General features: G+C 42.1%; 1 protein-coding gene across 1 annotated transcript in view; it reads left to right on the top strand.

The window, feature by feature from the left end:
* Positions 1–2642: 2642 nt before the first annotated feature.
* The window catches only part of LOC121284908 (cytoplasmic dynein 1 intermediate chain 2-like), a 97067-nt gene continuing 84361 nt past the window's right edge, over positions 2643–15348 (top strand). The window contains exon 1 of the mRNA XM_041200801.1: positions 2643–2725. The gene's annotated coding sequence lies outside the window, so the exon portion shown is untranslated. The remainder of the gene's footprint in view (positions 2726–15348) is intronic.

The following is a 15348-nucleotide window of genomic DNA, read 5'->3' on the forward strand; positions in this document are numbered from 1 at the left end:
ATAACCCTCTGTGCTGGTTTTATATCCATCTGACTCTCTGTGCTGGTTTTATATCTATGTGAGTCTATGCTGGTTTTATATCTATGTGACTCTCTGTGCTGATTTTATATCTTTCTGAACTATGTGCTGGTTTTATATCTATATGACTTTGCTGATTTTATATCTATATGACTCTGTGCTACTTTTATATCTATGTGACTTTGCTGGTTTTACATCTGTAAGGCTCTGTGCTGGTTTTATATCTATGTGATTCTCTGTACTGGTTTATATCTATGTGAGTGTGCTGGTTTTATATCCATATAACCCTCTGTGCTGGTTTTATATCCATGTGACTCTCTGTGCTGGTTTTATATCTATATGCCTTTGCTGGTTTTATATGTAGATTACTCTGTACTGGTTTTATGTCTACTGGTTTTATATCTATGTGATTCTCTGTGCTGGTTTTATATCTATGACTTTGCTGGTTATATACTCATGTGAATCTGTATGGTTTTATATCTATGTGAATGTGGTGGTTTTATATCTATATGACTCTGTGCAATTTTTATCTCTGTGATTTTGCTGGTTTATATCTATGAGGCTCTGCAATGGTTTTATATCTATGTGACTCTCTGTACTGGTTTTATATCTTTGTGACTTTCTGTGCTGTTTTTATATCTATATGACTTTCTGTACTGGTTTTATAACTATGTGACTGTGCTGGTTTTATATCTATATGACTCTGTGCTGGTTTTATAACCATATGACCCTCTGTGCTGGTTTTATATCTATGTGACTCTCTGAGCTGATTTTATATCTTTTTGAACTCTGTACTGGTTTTATATTTATGTGACTGTGCTGTTTTTATATCTATGTGACTGTGCTGGTTTTATATCTATGTGACTGCTGGTTTTATATCTATGTGACTCTCTGCTGATTTTATATCATTCTGAACTCTGTGCTGGTTTTATATCTATGTGACTGTGCTGGTTTTATATCTATGTGACTGTGCTGGTTTTATATCTATGTGACTGTGCTGGTTTTATATCTATGTGACTGTGCTCGTTTTACATTTCTATGACTTTGCTGGGTTTATATCTATAGGTTTCTCTGTGCTGGTTTTACATCTATGTGACTCTGGGATGGTTTTATATCTATGTGACTCTGTGCTGGTTCTATATCTATATGGATCTCTCTGCTGGTTTTACATCTATGTGACTCTGGGATGGTTATATGTCCATGTGACTCTCTGTGCTGGTTTTATATCTATATGGCTCTCTGTACTGGTTTTATATCTATATGATTCTCTGTACTGGTTTTATGTCTATGTGACACTGCTGGCTTTATGCCTATATGACTGTGTTGGTTTTATATCTATTTAACTCTCTATACTGGCTTTATATCTATGTGACTCTCTACTGGTTTTATATCTATATGACTTTGCTGGAATTATAGCTATTCTGCTCTCTGTGCTGGTTTTACATCTATGTGACTCTGTGTACTGGTTTTATATTTATGTGACTCTGCTTGTTTTATATCTATGTGACCCTCTGTACTGGGTTTATCTCTATGTGACTCTGCTGATTTTATATCTTTATGATACTGTGCAGGTTTTATGTCTATGTGACTCTCTGTGCTGGTTGTATGTCCATGTGACTCTCTGTGCTGGTTTTATATTTATATGACTCTCTGTACTGGGTTTATATCTATATGACTGCCGGTTTTATATGTATATGACTCTGTACTGGTTTTATTATTATGTGACTCTCCTTATTTTATATCTACGTGACCCTCTGTACTGGGTTTATATCTATGTGACTCTCCTGATTTTATATCTTTATGACACTGTGCTGGTTTTATGTCTATGTGACTCTCTGTGCTGGTTTTATGTCTATGTGACTCGCTGTGCTCTTTTTATATCTATATGACTCTCTGTACTGGGTTTATATCTATGTGACTGCGCTTGTTTCATATCTGTGACTGTGTTGGTTTTATATCTATATGACTTTTCTGATTTTATATCTATGTGACTCTGTACTAGGTTTATATGTATGTGACTCTCTGTGCTGATTCTATATCTTTACGACACCCTGTACTGGTTTTATATCTATATGACTTTACTGATTTTATATCTATGTGACTCTCTGTGCTGATCTTATATCATTCTGACACTCTGTACTGGTTTTACATCTATATGACTGTCTGTACTGGGTTTATATCTGTGTGACTCTGTGCTGGTTTTACTTCTACATGACTCTGTGCTGGTTTATGTTTTTTTGACTGTCTGTGTTGGTTTTATATCTATTTAACTCTCTATACTGGCTTTATATCTATGTGACTCTCTGTCCTGGTTTTATATTTATGTGACTCTGTTGCTTTTATACATACGTGACTCTCTGTACTCGATTTATATCTGTGTGTCCCGCTGTGGTGTTTTATATTTACGTGATTCCTCTGCTGCTTTTAGCTCTGTGTGGTCCTCTGTGCTGGTTTTATATCTGTGACTCTCCGTGATGCATTTATATGTATATGATTCTTTGTATTCGTTTTATATCTATGTGACTCTCTGTGCTGGTTTTCTATCTCTGTAACTCTTTTTTCCCTGGGGCCTCCTTCTCGGTCTCTCTCATTGCGTCTCCCCACTTTATGCAGCTGGCCGGAAGTGATGGCTTCAGTTCCGGTTCCGGCTCCATCTTGTTTAGTTGTTACGGTTGAAGCGGTGACAGGGGACGTGTGGATTGTTCAGGTCAGTGATAGTGGTTAAGGGATTGATTCAGGAGAGCTCTCGGCTGTGCCATGTCAGGCATTGTGATTCTGGCAGTAGGCCCGCTGGCCTCACCTTTCATTTAGGGAGCGGGGCTGTCTTTTAGGTCGGGGTGTCGGCGTTGACACAGGCCGCAGCCGTCCAAGGGTCAAATCCTCCGGAGTATGGGAGGGTGAGGCGCCGGCTCTCTCTCCGCTGGTTTTTTAAAAAAATATCTCAGTGCCCAGCTTTGTTTCTTTGCCACTTTTTAAGACACTCTCTTTTAAAACGCTTCTTTGACCAAACTTTTGGTCATCTGACCTAATATTTCCTTATGTGGCTCTGTCATAATTTGTTTTATAATGCATCTGTGAAGTGCCTTGGGATGTTTTATTACTTTAAAAACGGTGTATAAATATAAGTTGTTGTTGCCACTGCCTTCAAGACCATGATCATTACCACACAATCTGACAGATTATGGATGGGCTACTTTGTTCTCCAGTTAACATTGAAGAGGTTGAAGCAATCCTTTTTTGTCCCTTTTTCCATTTCTCATTCCTGGCAACTTGTTTAGGATTAATCTGACAGCATGCAACATAAGTGCTCTGTCTAGTCCGAAGAACAATAACACTCCATTGTCTGATTAGAGAATTTTTCTTTAAAATTAGATTGTCTTGTGCTTATCATATTAATATAGTTCGCCATAAATTCAGTTTCAAATTCCACCAATGTAGTAAGTTTATGGGATATGAAAAAGGATTAGATACTTCCTCGCTGGATATTTTGAGAATGAGCTGACCTAGCATCTCCTTGCATTTAGTGCATCTCCTGTTTTAGGAAATGGCTAACAGACTTGCAAAGGATAAACTGTTGAATTTTTGTTCTCATCAATGCAGCTAAAATTTTCAAATGGAATAAAATGGAATGTTGTCAAATTTGTTTCCATTTACAGTTCCCAGTCAAATATAGCACTGCCAGCTGCACATTAACATTCTTGAACTTAACTCAACAATATATCCTAACTACAGTCATTGACTTTTCTGTTTTCTTCAACAGTTGTCCTTGTCGCCTCTTGGGGTGTGGTTGCCAATTTTACATCACTCTATCTCAAATTATAACAGTTTGATTTGTGGGATTATATCCACTGGGAACTAGAATGAGACTGTTCATGCTGATTTTATGTTAGGTCCTTGCAGTTGGTGGCTCGCCAATTGATCTGGGCTGAATTTGAATTCAGGTCTCTAGGGGAGGGGAAATAAGACCTTGTTGTACTTCTCTCTTTTAATAGTAGGAACACAAAAATATGCTCACTACTGGTGAGTGATATCTCTATGTCACCACATGTTCCTTCAATGCACAGATAAAACTAATCATTTTTTTTCCATGACCACATCTTGCATTGCAAGGGCTGCAGGCACAAGGGAGAAAAATAGCATCTAAGCCATGAAGCATAAAATTAAGACAGATTCAACATCAGAAGGCATACCCAGAGTATAAAAAGAGCATCAAAGTGACAATCACCGTTTTTGAATTTACAAGTTGTTTTTAGTTATGTTAACAGAAAAAGAAAACAACAGATGGAGTCAAGCTACTTAAATTGGGATCGGCTGAGGGCATGGTAACTGGTGTTACATGTTTTGCGAGAGTGCTAAATAATTACTTTTTTCTCCTCATTTTTACTGAGCAGAAGATAAGTAGTTAACCTATTTGATTTGGAAAGGAGCTATAAGGTAAATTGTGACACTATCCTTGTTACTACCAGTCTGGCTGCTGGGTATCTGTGCAAACTTAAGTTGACTAAATCTCAGAAGCCCAAAAAGGTGCATCTGAGCATTCTTTAAGAAATAAGGGAGAAAATTGCAGGAGTTATGGCATTAATCTTTCAGAAATCACTGAATATTGGAAAGGTTACTGGGGACTGACAAAAGACAGATGTTAGCCCAATGTTTTTTTTTTAAAAAGCAAAAGTGACAGGAAACTGCTGACCAATGAGTTTGATGTTCATTGTGTTTAATATTATAGGAGCCTTTATTAAAGAAACATTGGGTAGAAGTAAAATAAAAGACAATATGGGTTCATGAAGGGGAATTGCCAATCTAGTTTCCTTTGAGGGTGTGACAGAGAACATTGATAGGGTAAAGCAGTGGACATGGTGTATTTGGATTTCAGTAAGGTTGCTGATACAATTTGTCTTGAAACGCTTTCACTCAAAATAGAGTGCAAACTGTTAGAAATATTCTACTTTCAACATGTAGTTGGTTAACAGAGCCCAAGGACTAGTAGCACATGCGTTAACTGCCTGGCAGAATGTTAGTCAGGGGATTTCACATAAGTGGTCAGTTTTGGGTCTGCTTTGGTTCAATATCTTTATAATTGATTTGGAGCTCGGAGTCACAAGCACTGGCTAAATTTGAAGATGATACAAAGCTAATGAGTGTGGCAAACTCCAAAGCTAAACAAGATAAGCTACAGGAGGATTTGAATATATAGTATATGTACAGCACAGAAAAGGGCCATTCAACCAAGAAGCCCATTGCCAGTGTTTATGCTCTACACAAGCCTCCTCCCACCCTTCTAATCCCATCAACATACCCTTCTATTTATTTCTTCTGTTTCATCTTGAGTTTGGGGTCCAGATGGGGTTTCTTTAGAATTTATCTGTTTCCCTAAGAAAGCAACTCTAGTTTGTAATTCGTAAGGCCATTCCTATTTATTTACAGATCCATATACATCTCAGTAACTCTACATGAGGTTGAACTTCTTCCCTCCAGATCGCAGTTAGATAATCATGAGATTGTATCATAATTACATAAGCTACAATTATATCAGTATCGGGTGCTCCTGATATTAAAACTTTACATTCCCACAGCTCTTTATTATTTTTTATTCATTCATGGAATGTGGGCTTCGCTGGCTGAGTCAGCATTTATTGTCCATCCCAAGTTGCTCTTGAGAAGGTGGTGGTGGTGAGCTGCCTTCGTGAATCGCTGCAGCCCATGTGGTGTAGGTACATCCACAGTGCTGTTAGGAAGCAAGTTCCAGGATTTTGACCCAGTGACATTGAAGGAACAGCGATATATTTCCAAGTCAGGATAGTGAGTGACTTGGAGGAGAATGTTCAGGTGGTGGTGTTCCCATCTATCTGCTGCCCTTGTCCTTCTAGATGATAGTGGTCATGGGTTTGGAAGCTGCTGTCAAAGGAGCCTTGGTGAATTCCTGCAGTGCATCTTGTAGACAGTACACACTTGCCACTGTGCATCGGTGGTGGAGGAAGTGAATGTCTGTGGATGTGGTGCCAATCAAGCGGGTTGCTTTATCCTGGACGGTGTCAAACTTCTTGAGTGTTGTGGGAGTTGCACTCATCCAGGCAGGTGGGGAACATTCCATCACACTCTTGAGTTCTGCCTTGTAGATGGTGGACAGGCTTTGGGGAGTCATGAGGTGAGTTACTCGTTGCACAATTCTGAGTGTTCGACCTGCCCTTGTCACCACAGTATTTATATTTTTAGTCAAGTTCAGTTTCTGGTCAATGGTAACCCCCCCAGATGTTGATAGTGGGGGATTCAGTGATGGTAATGCCATTGAACACTAAGGAGCAATGGCTGGATTCTCTCTTGTTGGAGATGGTCATGGCCTGACCCTCTTGTGTGGTATGAATGTTACTTGCCACTTGTCAGCCTAAGCCTGGATATTGTCCAGGTCTTGCTGCATTTGGACATGAACTGCTTCAGTATCTGAGGAGCCACGAATGGTGCTGAACATTGAGCAATCATCAGTGAACAACCCCACGTCTGACCTTATGATGGAAGGAAGGTCATTGATGAAGCAGCTGAGATGGTTGGGCTGAGGTCATTATCAGGAGGAGCTCCTGCAGGGATGTCCTGGAGCTGAGATGACTGATGTCCAACAACCATTACCATCTTCCTTTGGGCTAGGTATGACTCCAACCAGCCAAGAGTTTTTCCCCTGATTCCCATTGACTCCAGTTATGCTAGGGCTCCTTGATGCCACACCCAGTCAAATGCAGCGTTGACATTAAGGGCACTCACTCTCACCTCACCTCGGGATTTTGTTTGAACCAATGATGTGATGAGGTCAGGAGCTGAGTGGCACTGGCGGAACCCAAACTGGGCGTCAGTGAGCAGGTAATTGCTAATCAAGTGTCGCTTGATAGTACTGTTGATGACCTCTTCATTACTTTACTGATGATGGAGAGTAGACTGATGGCGCGGTAATTGGCTGGGTTGGATTTGCCCTGCTTTTTGTGTACAGAACATATCTGGGCAATTTTCCACATAGCTGGATAGATGCCAGTAGCTGTACTGGAACAGCTTGGCTACGGGCGCGGCAAGTTCTGGAGCACAAGTCTTCAGTACTCTTGCCGGAATATTGTCAGGGCCCATAGCCTTAGCAGTATCCAGGGCCTTCAGCCATTCCTTGATAGTGCGCAGAGTGATCGAATTTGCTGAAGACTGGCATCTATGACGCTGTGCGTCTCTGGAGGAGGCTGAGATGGATCATCCACTCGGCACTTCTGGCTGAAGATTGTTGCAAATGCTTTAGCCTTGTCTTTTGATGTGCTGTGCTCCCCCATCATTGAGAGTGGGGTATTTGTGTGTACCTCATCCTCCAGTGAGCTGTTTAATTGTCCACCACCATTCATGACTGGATGTGGCCGGACTGTAGAGCTTAGAACTGATCCATTGGTTGTGGGATTGCTTTGCTCTATCACTTGCTGCTTATGCTGTTTAGCACGCAAGTAGTCCTATGTTATAGCTTTACAAGGTTGATACCTCATTTTTAGGTATGTCTGGTTCTGCTCCTGGCATGCCCTCCTGTACCCTTCATTGAACCAGGCTTGTTGGTATTGGTAGAGTGAGGCTACAGATTGTGTTTGAGTACAATGCTGCTGCTGCTGATGGCCCACAGCGCCTCGATGCCCAGTCTTGAGTTGCTAGATCTGTTCAAAATCTATCCCATTCAGCATGTTGGTAGTGCCACACAACACGATGGCGGGTATCCTCAATGTGAAGGTGGCACTTTGTCTCCACAATGACTGTGCGGTGGTCATTCCTGCCAATACTGTCATGGACAGATGCATCAGCGGCAGGCAGGTTGGTGAGGATGAGGTCAAGTATGTTTTTCCCTCTTGTTGGTTCCCTTACCATCTGCCACACACCCAGTCTAGCAGCTATGTCATTTAGGACTCGACCAGCTTGGTCCAAGCCGCTCTTGGGGATGGACATTGAAGCCCCCCCACCCAGAGCATGTTCTGTGGCCTTGCCATCCTCAGTGCTTCCTCTAAGTGGTGCTCAACATGGAGGAGCACTGATTCATCATCTGAGGGAAGGCGGAGCATGGTAATCAGCAGGGGGTTTCCTTGCCCATGTTTGACCTGATGCCATGAGACTTCATGGGATCCGGAATCGATGTTGAGGACTCCTGGGACAACTCCCTCCCGACTATATATGTGCTGCCACCTCTGCTGGGTCTGCCCTGCTGGTGGGACAGGACATAGCCAGGGATGGTGTTGGTGGTGTCTGGGACATTACCTGTAAAGTATGATATGATTATGTGGATGACTATGTCAGGCTGTTGCTTGACTAGCCTGTGAGACAGCTCTCCCAATTTTGGCACTAGGCTCCAGATGTTAGTAAGGAGGACTTTGCAGAGCCGACAGATTGCTGTTATCATTTCTGTTGCCTAGGTTGATGCTGGGTGGTTTGTCCAGTTTCATTCCTTTTATGTGACTTTGTAGTGGTTTATTACAACTGAATGTATTGCTGGGCATCAAAGGGCATTTAAGAGCCAACTATATTGCTGTGGGTCTGAAGTCACATGTAGGCCAGACCAGGTAAGGACGACAGATTTCCTTTCCTAAAGGACATTAGTGAACCAGATTGGTTTTTACAACAATTGGCAATGGCTTAATGGTCATCGTTAGACTTCTAATTACAAATATTTATTGAATTCAAATTCCACCACCTGTTGTGGCAGGATTCAAGCCTGGGTCCCCACTAGTCCAGCGGCAATACCACTATTCCATTGCCTCCCCCTGTATATACATCTCCCTACATCTTTCTCTTGTTTATCTATTTTCCTCTTGAGTACATCTTTGCTCAACTACTCCTTGCGGTAGCAAATTCTGCATTTTAATCACACTCTGGGTAAAGAAGTTTCTCTTAAACTCCCTATTGAATCAGTGACTATCTTAAATTTATGGCCCTTAGATCTGGTCTTGCCTGCAAGGAGAAACATCTCCATCTCTACCTTTTCAGAATCTTAAAGACCTCTATCAGGTTATCCCTCAGTCTTCTCTTTCCTAAAGATAAGAGCCCCAGCCTGTTTATTCTTTCTTGGTGTAACCTCTCAATTTTGCTATCATATATATTCTTGGGAATTAGCAGAAGAAATTCAGTGTACAGAAATGTAAAGTGCATCGTACAGAAGCAAAAATCATCCAGGAAAGGACTATTACTTAAATAGAAAGAAAATTATGTGCATGGGAAATAATCTTGATTTGATAAATTGAAGTTAACACTACAATGCTCAGTGTGTAAAGAAGTCAAATATGGAAAGGTCAGTATTGAGCTGAAATAGTGAAGCAATCCTGTCCCTTTATAAATTATTAGTCCAACTGCATTTGGAATACTGTATACAGTTCTGGCCATAGTGCAAAAAGATATTGAACTGATACACAAGAGACCAACTAGAATAATTAAGGGGGTGGAATGGTTGGATTATGAACAGCAGTTATATAAATAGGACATGTTCTTGTTGTAAAATAGAGGACTGAAAGTTAATATGAATGTTATTTTTAGGGACTCGAAAGGGACTATATTATCGACCATGACAAACTATTTAACTTAGTCCAGCATAGTAGAACTGGAGGACGTGGCCAGGGTAAATTCAAAACTCAGATGTAGAAACAATGTTTGTGACTAAGGGGTTAAACCATAGAATAGACTCTCTGGGAAGATGGTGAAAGCATTTAGTTACCATTTAGATTACTTAAAATGCAAGTTAGATTGTTTTCAGAAAATAACATTTTAGGATATGAATAATTTGAGATGTGACATAAAGGTCGCATGATCGAGAGGAGCAGGTGGATTTGGACCTATGGTTCCCAAAGCTTTCCATCACTGGAATTTTCCTTGCATCATCTTTGGGTATGTTTTAAACTTATTGATAAAGATTAATTACTACAATTTGTCAACATCATCGTCTTGTAACAGGCAACTTGCAACTACCAGTCTGGTCAAGCTTGGCCTAACTAGCCAAGTGGTTATGGTACTGGGTTTGTAACCCCCAGATCAAGAGTTCAAATCTCACAATGGTAAACTATGAAACAATGTAACTTCATCTGAAACAGATGGAAACAGGTTTACTCAAAAGAGTATCAAGAGTTCAAATCTCACAATTCGGCTTACGCCGATGACGTGCTCCTTATGTTTAGTGACCCGGCTGACCTGCGGAGGATGCGCGAGTGCCAGGAGGTCTACTCTGCTGCTTCTTCTGCCAGGATCAACTGGGGTAAGTGTTCTGGACTCCTGGTCGGTCAGTGGCAGATGGATCCCCTACCCGAGGAGCTCAGGCCTTTCACCTGGAGCAGGACCAGCCTCCTCTACCTGGGTGTCCATCTCTGCCCCGCTGAGGAATCCTGGCCGGCAAACTGGCAGGAACTGGAGACGAAAGTCACCGCTCGCCTGTGGCGCTGGACAGGACTGCTCCGAGTGCTATCTTACCGGGGTCGAGTTCTGGTCATAAACCAGCTGATCGCCGCCATGTTGTGGTATCGGCTGGTCACTTTGACCCCTCCCCCGGACTTTGTCACAAGAATCCAGAGATTGTTAGTCGACTTCTTCTGGGACAAAAGATTGCACTGGGTCGCTGCCGAGGTTCTGAGTCTCCCGCTTAGGGAGGGTGGTCAGGCGCTAGTGTGCCTACGCACACAGGTGGCGACTTTCCGCCTTCAGACCCTGCAGCGATACCTCTACATTGAGCCTCCTCCTAGATGGTGTGCCCTGATGACGTATTTCTTCCGTCAGGTGCACGGCCTGAATTATGACGTGCAGCTCCTGTTTATAGAACAGCTGGGCCTCGGTGGCTCCTTGCAGGCGTTGCCCGTCTTTTACCAGGACCTGATCAAAGTCTGGAAAGTGGTCGCCTCGCGACGCAGCTCTCCCCCGTCAGGAGTAGCGGCTATCGTCAGAGAGCCGCTGCTCAGGAATCCGCCCCTCCGTCCTTTTCAGTGGTTGGCGGAGAGGAGGGCTGTGGCCGCAGGGGTGACCAGGATCGGGGACGTGCTGGGTGGCGGAGGACTGGGCTGGATGCTCCCGCAGGAGTTGGCGCGACGCGCGTCTGTGAGTGTCCAGGTCGCGGCCGATGCCATCCAAGACCTGAGAACGGTCGTGCTCGGACCCGACGTTATTTTGGGTCTTGAGGTGGCCCAGGTGCGCGGTGGTCTTCCGTCTGAGCGTTCCCCTGTTCGGACGGAATTCCACATTGGCCCCAAGCCCCGAACCCTCCCTCGGGTGCTGGTGCCCCGCAATATGAGCCGCCTCGGGGACATGCCCTCTGTGCCTTTTGGCACAGCAAAGAGGGGCTTTTTGTATGGACTGCTGCTGCACACCTTCCATTTTCTCGCCCTTGTCCGTCGACCGGACACGCCCTGGCGTGCCTTGTTGCCGTCCGGCGGCGGAGGCCCTCGATGGGAGGCCCTCTACGGAGGTGTCCTCCCCCTTTCTATCGGGGACCTGGGTTGGAGGGTGTTGCATGCAGCAGTCCCTTATAATAAGAGGATGCATAGGTTCACGGACTCTCAGGACACATGCCCTTTTTGCGGTCTTGTGGAGTCCGTGGACCATGTATACATAGGGTGTTGTAGGCTGCACTCCCTTTTTAGTTATTTGAAAAACCTTTTATTGATGTTTTGTTTGCACTTCAGCCCCACGCTCCTGATCTATGGGCACCCGGTGCGGAAGGGGGTCGGGAAGGAGGAGGACCTCCTCGTGAACCTGCTCCTGGGCCTGGCCAAGTTGGCCATTAACAGGTCCAGGCAGCGGGCGATCGACGGGGGAGTCCCGCCCGATTGTTTGTCCCTCTTCCGCGGCTACGTTCGCTGCCGGATGTCCCTGGAGAAGGAGCACGCGGTGTCTGCTGGCACTCTCGAGGCCTTCCGTGCTCGGTGGGCACCGCGGGGACTGGGGTGTTTTGTTGACCCCTTTAATCACATTTTGATTTAAAGTTTGTAAGTTTCCTTTAAACTTTGTTCTTGGTTTTACAGCTGACCTGAATTAGGGGCTGTGCCTGATTTATCCCAATTTTGTTGATTTGGTTTTCATTTAAAAGATTATCAAGAGATCAAGAGTTCAAATCTCACAATGGTAAACTATGAAACAATGTAACTTCATCTGAAACAGTTGGAAATGTGTTTGTACTCGAAAGAGTTACCAGTCTGGTCAATAGGTGGATCTTGGTCTGTTATTGTCTAGCTGTTCCTATGTAGCTATTTGGCTTGCATTTATAAAAGATATGTAAATTATATTGACAGTTGAAACATTTTCCATTGGGTGGAAAATATTCAGTTACTTCCTTTCTTAGAAAATGAATTGGGTTTCTTAACTATCGTTGTTAAACATAAAGGATCCCATCTGGGATTTTATCATTATGTACAAGTTCTTCTGTACTATTAGCATGGGTTTATTCATACAACCTGCAGAAATGTTGACAATGAGCGGTGGCTAACACTGAGTAAAATCAAGCCACAGAACAGAAGCAAGATCTTCATGAGGTTTATTTTTCAGTAGTGATTTGAATTTAGGCAATTGCAAGTAGTGGGTGGCAGCTTATTCTTAAACTTTGAACATGAAAATGAAATACAACAAAGGTTAAGTTAAGGACACTGCATTTGATTGTTAGCCTGATGCTAAAGTAAAATTGTATGTTAGGTATTCACTGTTGTATGTTTTGAACAAAAAAATTGAAAGGATTGATTAGTTGAAGTTCAAGAAATATGATTTGTACCTGATTGTAGTTGATTAACCATATTGGCATTGCTTCTGGGTCAACTATGTTTTTCTTTTATAGACTGATGGATAAAAAAATTTATGAATCCTACAACATGTAAAACTTTTCAAAATGTTTGACTTCAAGCTATCTGTTAAAAATACTGTTACCATCTCCGTGGAGATCGTAAACATTTAGAGAAATTCGAATACCTAGTTAGCATCTAAAAGAAATTATGCCACAAAACTTGACATCTCTAAACAAAAACAAGCTTTACTGTATATAATATAAACAAAGCAAGCCCTATTAATTTAACACTAGTTTGTCAAGAGAGTATAAACCCAGTTTCCCATTTCTTCCCAATTCCACCCGAGAGCTCTCTTATACATTACAAGATCTTGAGTGTTCATTCACTTCTCCTTTTAGAACCAAACCAAGTGTGCTACAGCTCTCTGGAAATCACTTTGATTTCTCCTCAGTGTTCCAGCTAATCCCATGAAGTATGAGATTTCATGGGGATCCTTCTATTAGCTTTTGGCTACTCAGCCTCCAATTTTCCTTCAAAACCTCATGATTGTGGACATCTCAGCTCAAGCTGTGGCCTTGCTGCTTCCTTGTTTAGTGATTTTAAAAAATCAGAAAACCCCCTGGGTTTCTAATAGCCCTCTGCTCCTTGTGCTGACTTTGGACAGACACACTCTGTTTTCTCACAGTCTGGACCCAGGCCAACTGCCTTTCACTGAGGGTAGATTTCTTTCATTGGCTCCAAGTTGGTCAAATACTCAAGCCTCTTTTCCCCTCGTGAACTCTAACTCCAACTAACCGTGAGCTCGAATCTGCATTCTGCACAATGAACGATAAAGTTAGTATTTTCTTTGCTTAAGGGGCAGGCCTGGCCAACATTTATCATTCTGTTTGCTGGACTCTCTGAGCTGCAAGCTATACAAGATCAAAGCTGATATCCCCAGCTTTATAGGAAAGCCTGTCATTTGATCCCAAAAATGGCTTCCACCTATCCCCTTCTCCATGGCAACAGAAAGCACCTTAGCTAAGTTTCCATGTAGAAATGTTACTCAACTATCCCTGACCACACCAGCCGTTCATCTTAGAAATAAAGAGGCAGATTTCAGCACAACTATTTACAATCTTAAGATAAAAGCAAAACTCAAGATTTACAATCTTGATACAGGTAACATCTTTTTGGGTTTCAAGAGACACAGCCCTTTTGATTGTGGGCAAAGCAAAAGCTGTGATTGTCCTCAAAAGTAAAGATCCGTCATCTTCCCTTCTGTAACACAATTTGAGTTTTCCCCTTGATACTTACTATTTACCACCCACCTTTTACAGTCAGGTTGACTCCAGCACAGATCACATCATCCCTCTCATTTATCCTAAATTTAAAGATACATTCTCAAACTATAACCCTCTTAAAAATCAAAGATACAGTGTTAAAACCTAATAATCATTAACTTTACTGTTTCAACAGTAGTTGGAAATGTAGTAAACAATGAGGTGCATAGTAACAGAATTCAGGAGTAGTGAAATGAGTAGGCAAATGGTTGTTGAAATTTAACGCCGATAAGTGTGAAGTGATTCATTTTGGTAGAAAGAATGAGCAGGAATATAAATTAAATGACAGTTTTAAAAGGCGTGCAGGAATAAAGTAACCTAGGGGTATGGGTGTATGTTAACAAGTTGAAGGTGGGAGAGCAAGTCATGAAGGTTGTTAAAAAGGCTATGGGCTCTTTGACTTTATAAATCAAGGCATAAGAGTACAAAAGCAAGAAAGTTGTGTTAAACCTTAGTGTTTGGGCCCTAGATGGAGTATTCTGGGCATCATGTTTTAGGAAGAATGTCAAGACCTTAGGAGATGTATTAGAAGGTACCAAGGATGAAATATCCCAGTTATGTCGAGACGAGAGAAACTGGGTTGTTCTCTTTAGAGGAGAGAAAGTTAAGAGGTGATTTGATAGTTGATTTCAAAATCTTGAGCGGTTTCCAATGGCAGAAAATATGGTAACTCGAGGATACGGATTTAAGGTCATTATCGAAGTAACTAGAGGCTATATGAGGAAAAGACTTTTATACAGCAGGTCATGATCTTGAATACACTGCCTGCTGTTAAATAGACTCAATAACTTTCAAAAGGGAATTAGATAAGTATTTGAAGAGGTAACAAATTGCAGGGCTGTGGGCAAAGAGCAGGAGTGTGGGACTAATTGAATAGCTCTTTCAAAGAGAGAGCACAATCACATTGGGCCAAATGGCCACCATCTGCACTGTATTGTTCTGTATTGTCCATTTCTGAATTACAAAATATATTAATAATGACAAATGTTTCCAAAAGCATAAGTAAGGAATTTGGATCTTGCCCAATTGGTTACTTTTTCTGTGCCACTCTGCTCACAATTTTTTCACAATGTCAGTGCGGACTGATAATGAGACTCCAAGGTACCTGGAAATTCGTGAACCATGGGACAAGCAGTGTCTCCTTAAGCAATGAGGCTTAAGATTCAAGAAATGAACAAGCATGACTGAGGAGGGGGAATTACAGTGTACCCCCTATTTTTTGTTTGTACGTAGGCGGTTTGACGTTTTTAAAATCTCCAACAATTCAC

This window comes from Carcharodon carcharias, chromosome 12 (assembly GCF_017639515.1).
Source record: "Carcharodon carcharias isolate sCarCar2 chromosome 12, sCarCar2.pri, whole genome shotgun sequence".
Classification (NCBI taxonomy): Eukaryota; Metazoa; Chordata; class Chondrichthyes; order Lamniformes; family Lamnidae; genus Carcharodon; species Carcharodon carcharias.